Source organism: Propithecus coquereli, unplaced genomic scaffold (assembly GCF_000956105.1).
Source record: "Propithecus coquereli isolate 6110/MARCELLA unplaced genomic scaffold, Pcoq_1.0 Scaffold556, whole genome shotgun sequence".
NCBI lineage: Eukaryota > Metazoa > Chordata > Mammalia > Primates > Indriidae > Propithecus > Propithecus coquereli.
Window position 1 is genome coordinate 795,900 of NW_012151463.1, and position 20,799 is coordinate 816,698.

Here is a 20,799-nt window from a genome sequence, read left to right on the forward strand (position 1 = left end):
TGATCCAAGATTGATCTTTGGGCACTTGTTTATGGATGGTGGGGACTTAAAATTGTTTATGGGGGAAAATGGTATTTATGGGAAAAGTGGGCTTCAATGTTTCCCCCTTTTATGCTTCAGTGGTCATGGTGATGATGATGATGATGGAGGTGAGGATGATGATGATGGTGATGCTGTTGATGATGGTGATGATGATGATGGTGATGTGATGATGGTGTTGATGATGGTGATGATGGTGATGGTGTTGATGATGGTGATGATGATGGTGATGGTGATGATGGTGATGATGGTGATGATGATGGTGGTGATGATGGTGATGATGGTGATGATGATGGTGGTGGTGATGGTGATGATGGTGAGGGAGACGTTGATGAACCTCAGCCTTTTGCTAGTGGCTGCACTGACCATCACCAGAGGCTCCCGACACCCAGCCTCCTCTCTCCCCACACTCTCCTCCGATCCTACAAGACAATGAGGATAATTCTGACCGCATACTCCCATATATCCTATTGCCAGTTTTCAAACACTTTTACATCCTCTGCCTCTGACCTAGAGAAATGAAAGCTTGGTGAAATTCTCAGGGTCACAGAAACAGTAAACATAAATGGTAGTTCTAGAGCCCAATTCTCTGGAATCTCAGTCCAAGTCCCTTTTGGTGACACCATGCTCCGCCCATCTCCTCCTTGCACTCACCCTCCAAAACCCTTCTCTAAATGTCTCCGTGGGTACAAGAGGGCTCTGTTCGACCCTGGGTCCCAGAAGCAAAGTCTTGCCTGGAAAGGGGTCTTTTCTGGGCTCATTGGTGGTAGCAGTCTAAAGTGTGCTGGATCTGACCCCGAGAGTAGCTGGGACCTCACCAGGAACAGCACTCTCAATAGCTTTAGGATTCAAACTCTGAACCGGGACCATTCCACATGCAGGAAGAGCCTTCCTGACATGCACACGCCAGTTTTCCTCGATGGTTTGTGAAAAAGCAGGAACTTTATACATTTCTGTGGTTACCTACACCTCTTTTAACACAGCGCTTCTCATTTTATTGTTCCTAATCAGAAGCAAATTGTTAAGGTCCAACAGAACTCCCAGACTCTGACAATCCAAATGGCAGCAGTGACAAATGGCTCTTTGCTTCCACGATGTTTCCGGTGCATCTGTCAAATGCCATCATGCTTCTATAATGGCTGGGAATATCCATCTTTCAGAGGAACAGTGCAATCATTCCAGCCTCTGAATTATGAAAAGTGACAATTTTTCTCTCGTGAATTGTCATCTTATGGCGTGACACACACAGGCACATGGCTGACTAATTTTATAAAATAAGCAAATCACACCAAAAAAAGCTGCACTGCTATTTTGTAGGCTGCACTCCTCTGAGGCTTTCCTGTTTGTCACAGTGAGATTAACTTAAGCGGCCAGGCTGGATGCGATCCCGGCTGGGAGGAGGGAGGCATCTATGTTTGGAGGGCAGCTTGTACCCGGCGCACAAAGGGGCTGACGGCCAACGTCTTGAGGGCCTGAGCTGTGCACCCCCCAGCCAGGGTGTAGATCTGAGTCTTCCGAGTCACTGACCTTTCCACTCTGTGATTCCGGGAACCTCATCTGGCTTTGCAGGATGAAAATCAATGATGGACGGTTATTGGCTGGAGACTTTCAGAGCATGAATCACTTCAAAATGAGAATTTGTGGCCACAAATGGGTGTAAAAAGGAGAATAATGTAATTATGTTTTTCCTAAATATTTTCTGCCCTCCCTGTGGAAAGGTCCACCCCTGCCCCACTGTTGCTTTCTTTGTTATCCATGTGGCTTTCTTTGTTATCAATGTAGCTAATTGCCTGTCATCGTAGTCCTGGATAAACTCACAGGGCCGATGGGAATTCTATGAGAGCCTTCAGTGTTCCCTTCCATTGTGGTCTTTTCCGTGCTTTTAATTCTTGCAATTCTGGAAGATCTGTTAAGATTGACCTTCTCCTCTTCCACTTTTTTTCTCCTCCACATTTTATTTTCATGCATATGAAATGTAGAAAGAATATTACACTGATCGCCCAACCCCCCTCCATCCAGGCTCAACATTGTAATATTTTTGCTGTGTTACTTCCCCCTCTCCCTCTCGCTCCTCCTCTCTCCTCCTCTCATCTCTCTCCATCTCTCTTGTCTCTCTCTTCTTCTCCCCGTGTCCCTCTCTCTCTAATTTGTTGGGATGTTCAGCATGTTCAGCTTCTTGAAAGTAAACTATGGACATCAGGGCACGGGAAGCCTCACCTCTTATCCGTCCACGGGCGGATTTTATCTCCTAAAAATAACGGTGTACATTTTCTACGCGCAACCGTAATACATGATATTATCTTACTATTGCAGAGCAATAGTAATCTCATAATATCATCTAATATCTAGTCTGCATTCAAATTTCCCCAAGTACCCCAAGAATCTTTTAAAGTGCTAAACACTGCTCTGAACACATTCCCTATCCTCTCCATTTTTAATTTTGTCATTTGAATTTACGAACTACTGGCCTGAGAAGGGAAACACACACTGCAAAGTTCCCCCAAACCACCTCGGCTCCTTCCCTCAGGTCAAAACTCCAGACACTATTTCTGTATAGCAGATTACTGCAAAACTTAGCACCTTAATTTTTTTTTTTTTAATTATGCTCATGGGTTATATGGGTCAAGAATTTGAACATGGGACCATGGGGGTTGCTTTTCTCTGCTCCGTGATGTCTGGGGCCTCATGTGGGAGGATCCACAGCTGGGCACTGAAATTATCAGACCACCTGGCGTGGGTTCACTCTCACGTCGGCTGCACTGGGAGACTCGGCTGCCCACAGAAGTGCGTGCACCGAGCTTCCCCACAGCATGGCGGCCGGAAGTCAGTTGGGACTTGTGCTCGGGACCATGGATGCCTTGGAGCTTTGATTATCACATGGCCATGTTTTGCATCTTCTGCTATTTTGTTACCTTTTCAGAGAGCACCACTTTTCTTATTCCTCTGATAGAATAAAGTCATCTTCCCACGAGCTCTGCCTACCTCCTGTTTCATCTCCCCCTCTCGGATGCACACTTTTCCTTTCCAGTTCTGTGTTGGTAAGCCTTCCTTGACTTTCCCACCCGTACCAGATTTCATTTAACCGATGATGAGAATCTTAGGTGTGAAGAGAGTCCATGGCATCCCAACGTGACCCTAGCTACCTAAGCAGCTGGGAATCCTCTCAACTCCAACTCAACTACAGGGAGATGTGTTAGTGTAAACTTCTAGTAGACAATCCAAATTGATTCACGGATGCAGCCTTCTCTGCTCTCCCCCAACCATCTTGTAGAAGGCTATAACCTGGCACAAAACTTTCTGCCATCATCAAAGTCAGTTTGGTATTGGCAGTCAGTGAGTTTTCCTATGGGCAGATTTCTTAAGGGGTTTTAAGACCTTGGAAGTAAAGGCATCAACAAACTATACAACTACTGTTTGGGGGAGTGCATCGCCCGCTGGTGATTAATAAAGAATTTCTATGCATTACTTTTCTAAAGAGTTAGCGTTCTGGAATAGACAGCACAAACATGATTAAAGATCGTAGCATCACGTTCGCTAATAACCCCCAGAAAAAGGCTGCTGTTTTTCCTATCCATAATTGAGTGTGTAGTTAACGTCCGTGCACCATTTGTCTGGTGGTATTTCAGCTCATTGACTTTACGGAGTCCCCTAGTTAAGTTGCACGTGCTGTAGGCTTTCTGGAAAAAAAATTCCACTGTGGTCGCATACATGGAGGGAAAGTTTGTGGAGTACAGGTCGAATGTCCCTTATCCAAAATGCTTGGGACCAGAAGTGTTTGAGATTTCAGATCTTTGGATTAGGGAAACTCAACCTGTCCCTGGTTTTGGTTTGTCTAAATAAGTGATACTTCAAAGTGACTCTGCCAAAAGTAGTCCAGAAAACTATAAAGTGATATGCATTATTTTGGTTTTTATGTGGCTGTACAATTGGTCATCTGGGAACATTCAGAAAATTTGGGGCTTGGGTGGTAGAAGTGAAATAATTATTTCACGAGTTCTTGCAAAATAAAGAGAACACACCAGACAAATTAGCCATCCTGCCTTACGGTCGATGTTGAACTTAGAGCCAATCGCTTATTTTCCTTGAAAATCTTGGCATTTTGCCATCTCCCACGAAGCGTGGGGGCTCGTGGGAAGTGGAGGTTTCTGTACCAGCCTGCTCTGGCCACGCAGAACTCACTGGGCAGCCCCATGTTTTGGTTTCTGGAGCAGCTGAGCGTCGAGCGCCTTTGCCGCCGCAGACCTGCCTGCGGTCGGCGTGTTGCTTTGACTCCACCCCCGAAGCCATCCTTGCGGTGTCAGGTGTGGTGTGTGGCCCCGGGACACTTTCTTTCCCAAATACCCGCAGCCTTTTTTAAACAGATCCCTATGCAGTGGCTCCTCAGCCCTGGGCTATTATGGGCTGGGAAAGCAAGGGAGTGTTTGGATTCAAATTACCAAGACAGGAACGTCTCACCTACATCACACACACCCATAAAAACACGTTTCTGCAATTTTCAGGCTAATCAAAGAGAGAGAGAAAAAGCGATGCTTGTGTTTTGTTCTCTTCGTGACACGTTTCTCCCCACCCTGCCGTTTTGGTTCCTGTCATTTCATTTCTTAAATTGGCTGAGCTGGAAGGAGTTTACAGGGGCTGCGTTTGGCAGCAGAGAACTGTTTTGTATCACAAAAGCAGAGTGTCTCCACCGAGCAAAATGACCACGTAGAAGAAACGTCTCCGTTTGCAAAAAATTGCCGGGAGGGTTGGAGCCTTTGGCTGGGATGGAGCAGGGCTGTTTGTGGCCAGCTAGAGTCCACGACCCTATCGCACCCTGGGCAGCTACCCACGCTCAGAACCACCATGTAGCTCAGCAGGCGTTTTCCTCAGCATCTGGGATTCTTTCTAATTAGCCACACGGTGTCCTGGCCTGACCCCAATTTCAGCTCACCTGAGAAGATGAATAGATTCCCTCCCCTCAGCTGATGGCTGGACTGACCTTTGCGCCCATGATGGAACATGCTAGAAGCAGAGGCCAAGGAACCGCACATGGCCAGCTGGGCACAGGAATCCAGATATACAGCCCTTGCTTGCAATGGAGCAGGGACAAAACCTGTCTTCTCCAGGCCTCGTGAAATCAATGTAAATCCAGGAACAAAGCTGTGCATTTTGCTTATCAAGGGATTAACTCAAGAGGGGAAGAGTAGCGGTGAGAGTGTCCAGCCCGACAGGGCCACGGCGCCTGCCGAATTGACTTCCTTGGATTTCCGTGGAGTTAAAACCGGCGTGTAATTATTCTCTGCACCGAGCCCTAATAGAGCTGTCGCTAGCTGTGTGGGAAGAGCTACAGCAGCAAGAATCTTTGTTCCATGGGCTCTGAGGTGAGAGCCTTATCGAAGAAGAGTTCGTGATTTATGGAAACAGTAGGAGACGAGTAATGGAAGAATTAGTCATCCATATGGTTTACAATTTGTTAATCTTGGTATTCATTCAGGACGTTCACTTAAGAAATTCAGCCTCACGTACTTGTCTAGGTGTCCGGGATTCGGCAGTGAACCGGACTGCCTTCTCCCGCAGGCCGTGCCCACTGGGACACATGGGCTACCAGTAGGTCCTGTTCTTCCCAAAGGGGAAACTGAGGCTGGAAGGGAGAAACCAACAGATGTGCATTATTGTGACTTTCTCTTCCACTGAGCCTGTTTCTCCCTGTTTTTCTGTACCTTCAACTGCAGCCTCAACCCTGATCTTGTTTCTACTTCACCTTTAACTCGTGGGGTATTTCGAGCATTGGAAGGGAGTAGGTATTTCTTCTGATAGAAAAACAGCAGCAACGACAAACCACATTCCTTACGACCTGCCACTAGAACACTCTCCTCCCCAGGAAAGAAGCGGTCCTGTCTTTACGATGTTTCTTTTCTCTCCCTGGCTTTCCTCACCGCTACCGTCGACACCATGAAAGTCTTTGACTCACACTCAGCGGCTGCCCTTCCAGCTGGCAGAGCTCTCGGACATTTTCATCTCTCACCCACAACCGACCTGCGGTGGGCACTCGCTCAACGACAGACGCTCATATTTGCATGTCTCCTGGGTTGTGTGGACAACTATTTTTGCCTACCAGCATCCATCCATTTGTCTGGATAGTAGCACTCCAATTTCTTTTTTTGAAGAGCGAGTTTTTCCGTATTACATGTGGTCTTGCATGGGGACTGTTGGTCAGAGATTCCAGCACTTCCTCACCCAAAGGGAGCATCTTACCCATTCCAGTCTCATCGACTCTCTCTTCCTGCGCTTTGCGTCTTCAGCAGAGTGATGCAAGAATAGAAAACAGCCCGACTGACTCACTGCAGTGGTGACCTCCAAATGGGATGGCTGTTAGCTGATGCTACACAGCTCCTTCAATTTCCTTAGTTCTTGTCCTTCATGAAACTGTGTTCTCAAGCTTTTTAACTCTTCAGCTACTTTATCACCTTATATAATATATTCTCCTCTCACTTAAGTTAACCCAAATCACTTTCTTTGATTTACCACTGAAGAATGGATACAATTAGATTTCCTAGGGGAATGTTGTATCTTTCAGTCCTGGGTACGTGTCCCAAGCAGGAAATTGCTTTAAAGTTTGGCAACAGACAGACCCATGCATCTGGTCAACCAGTTGTGGTACCATGAATGAATAAATGAGTATTAGGAATGATTACACCTGCCACCGGAGCTGGCTAGATTCCCGTATGTGCTAGGATGCTGAAACAGTGCTGACACTCCAGGGCATCCTCTGGTTTCTGTCTTTAAATCTGGCTTTCACGGAGTCTCATTAATCTTGGAGACACTCAAGAGAAAGACGCATTTGGATGGTGGCCACGAAGCTTTGCCTCCTCTGCCATAGTCACCTGACCTCTTGCCAACCGACTACCACTTCTTCAAGCATCTCAATGATGTTTTGCAGGGAAAACACTTCCACAACCAGCAAGATGCAGAAAATGCTTTCCAAGAGTTCATGGAATCCTGAAGCACGGATTTTTATGCTACAGGAATAAACAAACTTATTTGTCATTGGCAAAAATGTGTTGATTGTCATGGTCCCTATTTTGATTAACAAAGATGTGTTTGAGCCTAGTTATAATGATTTAAAATTCAGTCTGAAACCACAATTACTTTTGCACCAACCCAATAGAACCAGTTGGTTGATGATGATGTTGAGTTCTTCTATATCTTTCCTGGTTTTTTGTCTAGTTTTTCAATCAGTTGTTGAGAGAGGGTGTTGAAGTCTATTATTTTATCTACTTCTCCTTTCAGTTCTATTGGTTTTTGTTTCACATGTATTGAGCTGTATTGTTTGGTGCGCACACATTTAGGATTAATATATCTTCCTGGTGGATTGACAATTTTATCATCATATAATGTCCCTCTCTGTCCCTTGTAAATTGTAAATTTCTTTTCCCCACAGTCTACTTTATGTGATATTAATATAACCACACCCACTTTCGTTTCATTAGTGTTTCTTTAGCATATCCTTTTTCATCCTTTATATTCAACTTATCTATGTAGTTGAAACTAGTTTCTTGTGGACAGCATATAATTGGATCATTAAAAATATCCATTCTGCCAATCTATCTGTTAATTGGTGTATTTAACATTGAATATAATTATTGATATTTAGGTTTTAAGTCTGCCATTTTATTGTTTTCTTTTCTGTTTATTCTCTCTGCTTTTTTTCTCTTTCTCTTTTTTTAACTGATTCATACAGATTACTTGAATAATTTTTATAATTTTGTTTTGATTTAATTACAGTTTTTTTTGGGTGCATTGCTCTATATAGATATTTTAGCAGTTGATCCAGGTATTTCCTTTTAGATGCATAACTTATCACAGTCTACTGGTCTTACCAGTTCAAGTAAACCTTACCTTCCTTCATGTTCTACGTGTCCTTTCTCCTCCCCCATTTATATATGATTATCTTAAATATTTCTTCTACATACAGTGAGAACCACTTCACTGTTATAATTTTGGTCTAGTTATCAAGATAATTTAGAAAACTCAGGAGAAGTAAAGCCTATTGTACTTACCATTTTTTTATTTCCATCATTCTTTTTCTTCCTGTTGTTTTGAGATTCCTTCTTTTATCCTTTCCTTTCTATTTAGAAAGACTTCATCAGTCATTCTTTAGGATACCTCTGCTGGTAACAGAAATTCTCCTAGTTTTGCATCCCTGTGCATGTCTCATTTTTCTTCATTTCTGAATATATTTTTAATGGAATTCTGAGTTGACAGTCCTTTCTTTTCAGTTCTGGAGAAAGATTTTGCTACTTCTTTTTGCCCTCAGTGGTTTCTGGTGAGAAATCTGCTCTCATTCAAGTTGTTTTCTTCCTGTAAGTAAGATGTTGTCTCTCACAGCTTTTTAGATTTTTTTCTTTGTCTTTTGTTTTCAGAATTTTGACTATGATGCATCTCGTGGTGGAATTCTTTAGATGTTCATGTTTGGGGTTAACTCAGTCTTGAATGTGTAGGTTAATGTTTCTTTTTCGTTTTGCCATATTTGGGGGATTTTCAACCATTATTTCTTAAAGTGCTTTTTCGCCCTCACCATTTTTCTTCTCTCTTCTGGAACTCCAAAGACATAAATGTTAAATCTCTGGGTGTAGTCCCAACATAACCCTAGGGCTCACTTTTTGACTTTTTTTTTAAAGTCTATTTTCTTTCTGTTCAGATTGATCAATTTGCTATTCTGTCTTATAGCTAATTTATTGATTCTTTCCTGTCACCTCCATTTTGCTATTGAGTCATTTATTGAGCTTTTTATTTTGGTTATTGTATTTTTCAGTTCTAAAATTTCTATTTAGTTCTTCTTCATATCTTTTACTTATTTGCAGATGTTTTCTATTGCTTTATTGAGGTTTCTATTTTTCATTTGTCTCATGTGTGCTTTTTATCACTTATTGAAGTATTTTTAGGATGTATGTTTTAAAGTTGTTGCCAGATAATTTTAATATGTGTGTCATCTACAAGTTGGTATCTATTGATTACTTTTTTTCTCATGCAAGTTGATATTTTCCTGGTTCTTAGTGTGGTAAAGGATTTTTAAGATTGAAACCTTCTAACTTGAGGCACTGTGCTACAAGACTCTGGATATTATTTAAATTTGTTCCAGCAAGCTTTCTGTATGCCCCTCCAGTTTGGGGAACGGAGAGTAGTGCTGCCTTATTACCACCCAGATTCCTCTGTTAGTCTCCTTTGACACCTGGTGAAAGGGGCTCCTGTTGCTGCTGGGTGGGGATCAGGGTTCAGGCTCTCTACGAGAAGGGCTGGTGTGGCTCATTACTATTCCTCATATGGTCCTCACTGGCAGCATTGGGGAGGTCAGCCTCATCACCCCTGAGCAGTGGTGAAAGTCCAGGCTCCACCTTGGCTGGGAGAGATAGGGATGGCGTCAAGGTTTCTTGTGTGGTGTGCGGCTAGAGCAGCATATAATTGTCTAATATTTGTCTGTCTTGCTAGGCTGAACCTTTCTGGTCTTTGGGCTAAAGAGAGTAGGCTTTTCTTGGGGCCTATTTTGTCTGTGCCCAGGGGTGTTTCTGAGTCATTAGCTTCTCTAGTAATCTGGGATATCTCAATCTGGGATATATGAAGAAGCAATAAAACCCACAAATTTCACCATCCTATTCTTCCTTGGGTCTTGAGGTCCCCAGCCTGTCTGCCTTCTTCATTCCCCTTTCAGAGTCTTCCATGTTTGCTTTATGTATTCGTATAATGTCCATGGCTGTTAGTGCTACTTAGCAGGAGGAGTAGGGAAAGTCACATCTACTCCATCTCCTCAGATGTGGGGTCTAGAATTCTAACATTCCGAAAATACTGGGTGGGATGCACAATACAGTACCCTCTCATGCCCTGCCATGCCCACACTTCCCCGGCCTCGACACCGATGATATCATTATTACATTGCCTATCCTCCCCTCCTGCTTCATGATGTACTTGGCATAGTTTAGAAAAAACAAATGCATGGTCTATTTTTACCTTAGTGGACTTTAGGCTGTTAGATTAAAAACCTTCCCTCTTAGTCTCTCATCCCAAGTGTCCTGCCTCTGTGAGGCCACCCTAAATCTTGTTTTAATTCTTTTTTAGGCTGGTAGTGGTGGTGTTTGGACTTAGAACTCCACAGGCACAAGACGGAAACACTCTGTCCTCCCCCAGATCACAGATGTGCTGCCAGCCAAGTTGCCAGCCTCTGCAGGAGTTTGGGCAGCCGCGAACTCTGGAAAACAGCTGCCGCAGTGTTTCCGGAGCCTGTAAATATGGCAGAAGGCCTCCAGCTACAAAGTGTGTTTGAAGCCTTTTTATTTAACAAGGTTTATTTTAAAAGCCAAACGTGTTCCTTTGTTGTGCGCTTCTGTCTGCTTCTTTGACACAACTCTGAAATTAGAAGCATTCAGGCAGGATGGAGACACAAACCAAGTCCCCGTGGCTGGACTCAACCCTGGGGCACCTGTTCAGTAAGCTGCACTTTTCATTCTTTTCTAGGTTTACTCGTAAAGTTTGCATTCATCAAAGTCCTAGAAGGAAACAGAAGGCACGTGACATAGATATCCGCTGCAGTGGACAGGAGCACAAGAAACCAACAGATTTGGGATGATGTGATGCTTTGAGCTTAGACCTGAAGGTGCAGGGGAGGGAGTGGTTGCCGGAACCCGGAGTGTGGCCACAGAAAGGGCCGAGCCTACCAGGAAGGTGGAGGCCATGGGAGCCCATCGTATGCAATTCATAATGGGCAGAGCAGGGCAGAGAAGAGTGGAGAGGAGACCCAGAAGGGCAGAGATGTCCTGTTGGCCATTTGTATGTCTTCCATTGAGAAATGTCTATTCAGGCCTTTTGCCCATCTTTTAACCAGATTGGATTGTTTTTTTTTTTTTTTTGGTATTAAGTTGTTTGAGTTCCTTATATGTTCTGGATATTAATCACTTGTCAGTTGAATACTTTGCAAATATTTTCTCCCATTCTACAAGCTGTCTCTTCACTCTGTTGATTGTTTCCTTTGCTTTGCAGAAGATTTTTAGTTCAATATAATCCCATTTGTCTATTTTTGCTTTTGTTGCCTATACTCGTGAGTTCTTATTCAAAAAATCCTGATCTAGGCCAATGTGTGATATCTTTTTATTAACATTAGGAGATAATTTCCAGGGGATGTTGACTTTGGTCCATTTTGTGCAACTCCATTTCCCTAGCGTATAGAGAAGTGCCAGGTATGTGGTAGGAACTTAAATATTTCTTGGATGGATAAAATAAATTTTTACGGAGAATATTTATCTCCTTTATCTTCACTTCTTATTTCTAGAATTGAATCTGAACTTCACTTTTGCCTGTCCAAAAAGGCCAGTTGTTACCCCTAAACCAAATAGTGTACTCCATAAATAAATGCTGCCTAGATCCATGGAGTCAATAGGACACAGCATAGGTACCTTTCTTAAAGAACATCTTTTTGCATCCTCTGTGTACTTTTCCAGCAAACAAAATGGAATGGAAACTTCTGAATGCCTGTTTTATGGAAGCTACTCATTTTATCATTCACTTGTTCTTCTTAAGACCTCATTTAGCTCTGTAATACTTTCATGAAGAACTCAGAACTGCCTTTAATTTTCTAGGTGGCAGAGCTCAGTTACTTTATAAATAAGAAGAGGCTAATGGTTTTATTTGTTTTAAAGTCCGAGGATTCATCTTCCTGAGGATACGCAAGCTCTGTGGTTCCTTTGACTCGCACAGCACACTGGCCAGACGTCTTCAGATAACACATAATACGTCAGCGATACTGCTTTATTTCACCGCTGCAACTCTCTTTTCTCCCATATGTGCAAAAATGCACACAAGAATGTATTCCAAAGATGTTGGGATTCCACTTATATCTAACTCATCCATTATTGGCATAATCCATATTTCAAAAAGCAAATTATTGTTCCTCTGAAGGAAGTTCAATATTTGAAATCAGTTATCTCACAATGGATAAAAAAAGTTCGAAGTCAATTTAACCTCTCCATTACCTGCAGTCCAGCTCAGGCAATTAAGAAGCTTCTTTTGGATTATAGGCGAATTTACAATAATTGAATGGGGTTCGTTCCAAGCCTCCTTTACCGTGACGCTACTTTATCATTCAATTTTCTATTGTGTGGGTATGGATCTCAGCCCATTTTCTGACGAGTCAGTGTGGCGCGGGCTCATTTCCAAGAGAAGCTCTAAACTTGAGCATCTCATTCAGACAACAAAACAACACCAGAAGGTCTGCTCTCTTGATATTTGGTGAAAATCACAGTGAGAATTACAGCTAATTAATGCCAGCCTTGTTCTCAATGGGCTTCCCCTTCCTGCTGCCCCTCCAAAGCTGTCTTCTCAGTGATAAGTCTACTGGTTCTCCACTTGGCGCGTGGTGACCATTGCCTCAGTCGGTGCTGGGCTTACGGGTCTACTTGAAAGGCATCATCACTGGGATCAGGACATTTAAATAACTAGATAAAATAATTTCATTCATTCATTCATTCTCCAAATACCTGTGCCCTGTGCCAGGCCCTGGAGAGCAGAATGCTAAGCAAGAGTGGATGTGGCCTCTGCCACGTGGAGCTTGTGGCCTGGGTGGGGAGGCAGAGATCAAACAACCAATTGTGAAAATACATGTATGTTTGCAACTATGTTTTATATATCCTTTCTGAGCCAGGAAACCACTGGATTGCAGCCAGTGTTTTAAAAGTAAACGAAACAGAATAAAATAGAATAGAATGCAAGACACCAGTGCGTCTTCTGTCCTAAAACGAACACAGGCACATACCTATGTCAGTGAGGACAGGCTAGGTTATGACGTGGTAACAAACAGCCCCCAAACCTCGGTAGCTCACAAACACCCTTTTGTGTTTTTTTCATGCCGTGTTTGTATCTGATCAGCGAGGTTTGCTTTCCTCATCGTGGTCCCTGGGGACCCAGGCTGAGAGAGCTGCCAGTCACCCTGCCTGCAGAACACAGGACCGCAGGGTCTCACCTGTGCTTGGTCAGAGCGAATCACACCTGCCCCCTCCTCAACAGCAGGAGGCCAGGAAGTGCGATCCTACAACGTGCCTGAAAGGCAAACCAGGAGCGTGAACACCAGGGGTGGCTGTAAAATGTATTTCTTTCATGGAGTTAGGAAAGTTTGGTGACCATCGGTCTAGACGATTTTGATGCTTCATTCCAGCACGGCAGGAGAAAGTCATCTTTGATTGTGATCCCTGCCCTTCACAACCTGCCTCTCTGGTGGATCCTGCCCGGGACCCAACCTCTCAGCATCGCAGGACCCCACTAGACCCACTTCAGCCTCGTGGACACCACGGGGCACCAGCACGCCCACTCTGCCATTGCCAAGATGAAGTGGCCCATAGGCTGCTCTCCATGTCCAATGAAGCGCAAGTGACCCTCCTTTAATAGGGAAGAGCTCAGAGTCACTTTGCCCTGGGCAGGGTGGGTGTGGCAGGTCTCTGCTTGACCTCTGGTGACATGACATGTGTCTAGGTGCCATCTGACCTCTGAAGATGCTGCCAGTGAGTTTGCATAAGGGTAGACCTCAGACCCATTGACACCTGTCATAACCGCCCAATTCAGCCGTCTCGATATCTCTTACAGAGGAGCTGTTAATCATTTTACCTCCTTTATAAGCCCCTCCACGAGTAATGCGTTATCCACAGTGAATTACATGCTTAACTTTGAGAGTCAAAAGATCAAAGACGTTTTATCTTTTGGAAGCATTGGGAAAGTTGGTGAAAATAAGGCAGGTGATTCTTTGCTCTTGTAAGATGACTGATTTCTGGCAGTCCCGAATGTTGAATGTATCGTCCAAATGCCAATCTTCTCATTCAGCCATTTGATTAATATTTACCCACCGTCTTCTGTGTGCCAGGTATGCAGCAGTGAGCAAAGCAGGTGGCCCCTATACACTCGCGGCCGTCCAGTCCAGACCAGAAGACAGAGGGAACTCGTGCGCAGAAATCGTGAAGATTGTGCTAAGTACCTAACATGTGGCTGGCGGAGTCGTGCAAGGTGGTGTCTGCTCTTCCTTCCAATCCTCCCTCTTTCCTTCCTTTCCTGCTTATGTGCATGACATTCCTTTCCTCCGAGAATCTGTTTAGGTAAAAACATGGTAAATATATTCGGTTCCTTCCTCTTCCTTACCTTGCCCACCCACTCCTTCCCCATGTCTTGTCAATGTCTGTGGTCACCTGGTGGGTGTATCAGTCGGAGAACAGTAGGACAGACAGATGTCACTCCATTTAGTGCAGGCACAAAGGCTGACTATAAATGCAAATGGGACCCATCAAGGGACTGGGCTTTCTTGGAGAAAAAGAGACAAAAGTCCTTTCTCTAAGGTCCTGGGAACATCATCTGCTGGCCACTGAGTGTGGGTCTGTCTCGTGATGCTAAATAGAACAAGGGCGGAGCTTGTTTGCTTTCTTTCTCTCTCGCTCTTTCTCTTTTGGAGTCTCGTTCTGTTGCCCAGGCTAGAGTGCCCTGGCATATGCCTCACCCACAGCAACCTCAAACTCCTGGGCTCAAGTGATCCTCCTGCCTCAGCCTCCCAAGTAGCTGGGACTACAGGTGCCACCTCCATGCCCAGCTAATTTTTCTATTTTTAGCCGAGACTGGGGAGGGGGTTGGTCTCACTCTTGCTCAGGCTGGTCTCAAACTCCTGGCCTCAAGCGATCCTCCTGCCTCAGCCTCCCAGAGTGCCGGGATTACAGGTGTGAGCCACTGTGCCCGCTGTGGCCAGCTGAGCTTTTCTTCTTGGCTCTTGTTCAGAGCGAAATTTCATTCCTTTACTTTCCACAAAGAGCTCAGATATCCAGAAATAACAAAGAGCTTCCAGCCATTTTCATGCGACGTTTACATGTTTTCTTCTACTGTCTGTCTCTGTCATTCTTTTTCTCTTCTCAGCTTCCTTTTCTTCCCCCAAGATAGTTGTTTGCCTTTCTCCCCGTGGTCTCCACCAGGCATCTCCTGACATCCACTCCTCGTCTGACCTGCTCCCGGGAAGGCAGGACCTGAGACTCATCTCTAACCCACAGGAGGGGGCAAAGGTGATGGAATGCGCGTGTTTGCATTATAGAACGTCACACCCCTCTCGCTAGGACTCTCTCTTCTTGGCTGGATGAGGCAAGTGGCTGTGTTGGGGGTGCACAGGTCAGGGACCAGGGCGGCCTTTGGGAACACCTGCCGGCAGCCTGAGTGAGCGTGGAAGCAGCTCTGTCCCCCGCCTAGCGCCCAGATGAGACTTCCTCCCTGGGTGACATCCTGATGACACTTGTTGGAGCACTCAGCAAAGCCCTGCGTGCCCAGACCCCGACCCACAGAAACTACGCGATAACAAATGTGTGTTGTTTAAGGCGCCGCGTTGATGGCGGTCCAGTCCACACTTTGCCTCTTTCAAAAGAAGAACATCAGTAGCCCCTGAAATATATATGTATATTTTTAGATTACAAATCATGCACAACATTTCTTTGCGACAATGGCTCTGCTTCCCCCCCGGGAACGCCAGGTTCCCCGTTTTATCTGTGCATCTCCATCTCGAAGTGCTGAAATAATTATCAGCTACTGAGATGGTCTCATCCTGTCAGGGATTAATCCGCAGCCCACTTCCTGCTGACACTGCATTCCTCGTGAATAATTTGCTGCCGACGAAACCTCTGGGTAATTTGTGGGCCACCTTCGCTGTGAAGAGCGTCCCAAGCAGCTGCTGTCACCTGTGAAATAAGTTTGGTTTTTATAAATGAACTGTATTATAAATCAATGATCCCGGTCCTTAAGTACACTGGGATAATTTACGGGTGTTATGTAAGGTAGCAAAATCTTCTCTGCGCCTCGTGATGAAGTGTGATTCCACCTGTGAGCGGAGAGCCGTCCCTCGGACTCCCCGTACGTGCACTGGCCGGAGCCACTCGCTCCTCTCCTGCCCCGTTTCCTCCACCGAGGGCAGCGATAACATCACCAAACCGATTTGTGTTTTCCACACACACGTTGTTCATCAGCCAATTGTTAGGTGGCCGGAGTCAGGGGTGCACGGAAGTTGGATGCCTCCCGAGTCTGGTCCCGTAAATGTATAAATTATGTGAAGTGAGTCGAAGACGGTCTCCTGCAGGGAAGACGCTGGCATTTGTCATTTCAGATCAGAGCCGAAGCTCGTTGTACCACACGTTTCCTGTTCGCCCCTCAGATTCTTCTCCACCGCTCTTGGCCTCGGGGCTAAATTTCGTAAACGCCACTCATAGGTTTAGCTGCTTTGGGTTGGATGTGGCTGATGAGATGCAGGCAGAAGACAGTGGGCGGGGGAGAGAGGCCGTCTGTCCCATGGATTGCAAAGACCCTTTCCGTGCACGGTCGGCTGCATCCTGCCGCGGGTCCTCTCGGCTCCCCCGTCCCCGCAGGTCCTGGGTGGCTTCAGGCTTTACCGTTGCTGTTCTTGTCTTTGTTTGGGTCCCTGTGATCTTGCCTCCACCCCCGTCCGTGGTGCCTTTGCTGAGTTCTTCTCCCTTGCCCCTCCGGAGTGTGGGTCTGTGCGACGTCAGGTCCTGAGCCGCACGTGGCACATCCCGTGTGGAAGGGACAATCTTCTTGACGTATTTATTGCTCCACACCCAGCTTTTCCCTCTTTCTTCCTGTCCCCCTTCAAGCACAAAGCCGGCTCTGTCTTCAACACCCCAGGCTTAGCTACGATGGGGAAGGGGGCAAAAGCAGCCTGGGGAACTTGTACTGTGTATAATTTTGGTGTCATTTCTTCTAGGCAAGACATGTGCCAGACATGTCAGTCATTGCTGTCATGTCTCTCTCTTCTCTGGAATTTCCTGCCCACCTACAGCCCTTTCGAAGGGTGTGGCTTGACAGCCCAAGGTGAGATTATACCTGCACAGAACACAGCCGGACATCAACCCCAGAAGGAATTAATTTTTAGGTGAGACAGAGCTAATAAGGGACCCTATTTTGAGAACTTAAGCTGATGCAAATGTTGAGTCACCCCGAAGTTCTGCTATTGTAGGGTCACGTAGACTTGGAGGTGGTGGTCATTTGGGTCATGCGCAGGAGGAGGAGGGTCAAATACGAGGCCCAGGGACACAGGACAGCTATGGTCCTCAAGAAAGGAGGTGACTGAGGTTGATGACCAAGCCCCACTCACGGTGGGGCACTAGAGTGGGGAAAAAAAAACAAAAACAGCTGTCCACGAAGAACACTTAGCAGCACTGCCTTGCTCATAGTTGACACTTAATATGTGTTGCATTGAACGAACAATAAATAAATTCCTCCAGGATACTAGGGATTTAGATAAACATTCGCCCAACAGACATACAGCCCTAAACGACCCCGGTGAGCGCCGGAAGGTCAATCACGTCTGGCACAAAATGCCCCTCATTTGTGGGAGCAAGAACCAGTCACCGGGTTGCGATGGAGACACAGCTCAGGGCAGAATCCACGACCTGTGTTTTCTCACGACGGCAGTGAGTGTGTGGCGGGGTTTGATCTCACATCCCACCTTCCTATTTTTGTGGGCAGCTGGCCAGGTTCCCTATACACAGGGGCCCTGCCCGTAGCCTGGCTTAAACGTTATTTTTCTAAGTTGGTAAGTAGTGGAACGTGGCGTGGCGTCATGCAGGCTGCTGGCACGTCCGCACGCAGACATGTGCCCGTGGGTCTGGTCGACGCTGCTCCCATCTGGCCTAAACATAGAGACATCGCTCTTCCTCCAGATGGTGCCGAGGTTTCGACTGACGGCTCTTTATGCTGATGAGCTCGGAACCTGCCCCACCCGGTGCCGGCCCGGCGGGCGAACATCTGGGGAGCTCACGTGTCTCATCCGTTGACTCGCAGGCTCCGCATGCAGGCGTTGGATGGATCTTCGATGGTGACAGATGCTCCGGCCGCTGCATGGATCACCGGGCACCAGCGCGGCGAGGTGGTGACGTGCGAAGACGTCCTCTGGCCTGGGCCTCTCCTTCTCGTCCACAGAAGGGAGCCGAGCGCCCGCGCAGGTGAGGAGACGCGGCCGCCTGCCTGGACCTCGGGACTCAGTCTGCTCTGCTCTGGGAGCCTCGACCCTCCCCAGTGACACTTGGCAACATGTGGCCACTGCCTTCCAGGAAGGAGGAAGTGTGAGAAGGAAACTGGCTGTCGCCGCAGAAAGCCAAGCCAAGCTTCCTGGAAGCAAGGCAGGACCCCGCGAAGGTGAGAGGTGGACCCCCGAGTCTCACGCGGCCCATGCCGGCAAAAGATGGGTGAGCACACCTGCCTCACCCACCGCCACTTCCCGGGGGGGGAAGCTTGGTGATGGAAAGAGAAATGCAGAGGGACCTTCCTACACTGTGTGCTATTCGGTTTATGGGAAGATGACGATCGCGCACCTGGTTGTGCGCTACCAACTGGGGCTGGGGAGAGGCGGGAGGACGGCGCAGCTCGGGGCGCGGGCTCTGCAGCCAGAAACCTGCTTGTTTCCGATTCCTGTCCTGACACTTTCTACTTGCGCGACCCTGGGAAGTTACTCAAGCTCTCTGTCCTCCTTAAATGGAAAACTAGCATTACCTACCTCATGGCGTTCCAAGGATCGAATAAAGTGTGTCAAATGCTCACAATGATGCCTCATGCTTGGCAAAAGCTTATTTCTGGGTCATGATTATGACCTAGAAATTTAAAAATAGCTCTGTGCCTTTGTCTTATTATACGTAGCTTATAAGAATATATCAAATATTTAAATAACACAGAAGTATATTTTCAATAAAATCTCCCCGTACGGGTATATCTGGGGACCAGGGTACGGGTGGTGTACGCATCAGCTTGAACAAAAAGGACCCGTTATAAATGAGTCATGAATGAACGTACAATGGCTCAGCATCAGTTACAGAAACTACAGCCAGATCCGCCAGTTTGCTTTAATAGTCGCGGTGGAATTAACGAGGACCCAATGGGAAAGGACGTTGACAACAGTGAAGCCAAATTAACACTGATTTGAGATTGCCAAACAAAACGTTAGCAATCGCAAACCACAACCCACTTAAGATGCACTGGTAAGATGACAGAAGTTCTAATGATCCCAATCTCATCTTTTACTTACTGATTTGCAAACACTCTTTGTACATTAAAAATATCAATCCTTTGTCATATGCAGATATTTTCCCCAGGTTTTCATTTGCCTCATTAGGGCATGTGTGTGTGCGCTTCTGTGTGTCTTAGCATTCGGAAGAGTTAGTTTTGACTCCATGTAACCCGTCAGTATTTTTCCTTTCATGATTTCTCTCTTTAGGGCATTATTCAAAAGGCCCCGTTCCTACCGAGTATCCACATTAAATTTAACTGCATGTTTTGAAACCTCTTATTACATTCATTTCTGTTCCCGAAACCCAGACAGCTGCCGCAGGAAGACTCTCAGAACTGTTCTGAAGAAGTCAAACTACATTAACATTGAATGGCTTTTTTATTTATAAAAGTTGTGATTGGAGGGTAATGGGGACCGTACCAGAAATAAACTAGGTAGCCAAATGCCGGCTGTCCTTTCAGAACGGTCTTTTTGGATGACTCGGTAGTAATTTCAATGATACCGCCAGGACTGAAAATAACATTTTCTTTTCAAATCATGTCCGGAAGCAGTTGCTTCATGAGCTCTTCCCCTGGGCTCTTCACTGTACACCTTAATTTTCTCCGTGTGAAAATCACCCCCCGACCTCACCCGGCCTGAATCAGGTTGGGTTTAATTACGATCCTAAATCTCCCTTGTCAGTTTTGGGGTTCAGCTACTGTCTTTCATCTGCATCAAAAATGCCAGAAGAAAAAATTAACCCTGACGCCCCGTGCAGGCTGAACAGAGACAGTCAAGCCCTGACCACCGGAACCTGGGGATGTTACGTTATGTGACAAAAGGGACTTCGTAGATCCGATTGGGTTCAAGATTCGGGGATGTGGAGAGTATCCCGGATTATCTGGATGTACCCGAAACGGACTCACAGATTCCTTGTTAGAAACAGAGGCTACATCGACGACAGGACCAGCGGGTGTGACGATGGGAGCGTGGGACTGGAGTGTCTCAGGAAGGGGCCGCCAGCCGCGGAATGCAGGCAGCCCCCCGAAACCGGAACAGGCGAGGCAGGACCCCGAGAAGGAAGCAGCTTTACCAACCCCTGCCGACGCCCAGTGAACTGGGGGCCTCCGGGGCTGTGCGAGAACACGTCTGTCTTGTTTTCAGCCGCCACATTCGCGGTGATTTGTCACGGCGGCCCTCGTGAACGGACACACCCACCTAATAACTTCTGTGATTTATGCGAGTAGTTTCCCCAAAAGTCCAGTCTGGTGGCAGGACACCGCCTGGGGAGACGCACTTGGACGTGCGGAGGACCCCCCGGGAGGGAGAAACGAGACTTTGTTGTTTCAGCCGCGCCCGTCTCGGGCTGTTGATTGAGGCACGCGGCCGCCTGCCCTGACCGACACCACGTGGGCCGTGTGCAGAGACGAAGGAGCTTCACTGTGGGTTTAGACGTGGGCGTCATCTCAGTGTTTGACGTGGACACAACGAAATGTCACTGGTGGAGGAAGTCCCCCCGGAAGACCCTGAACAACGCACTTGGCTGAGCGGAGCCATTGGTCCTGGAAACCAAAGCAGCGTTTGGTTCATGCTTGTGAGTGGATGTCTCGGGGCAAACAAAGTCCCCTTCCCTGGTTTAATTGGGTCCCCTGTGCAAATGTGAAAAAAGAAAAAAAAAACCCACAACCACACAGAGGCTGCAGTTTCATTTTCTACCGGTGTGGTTTCTTGTTTTT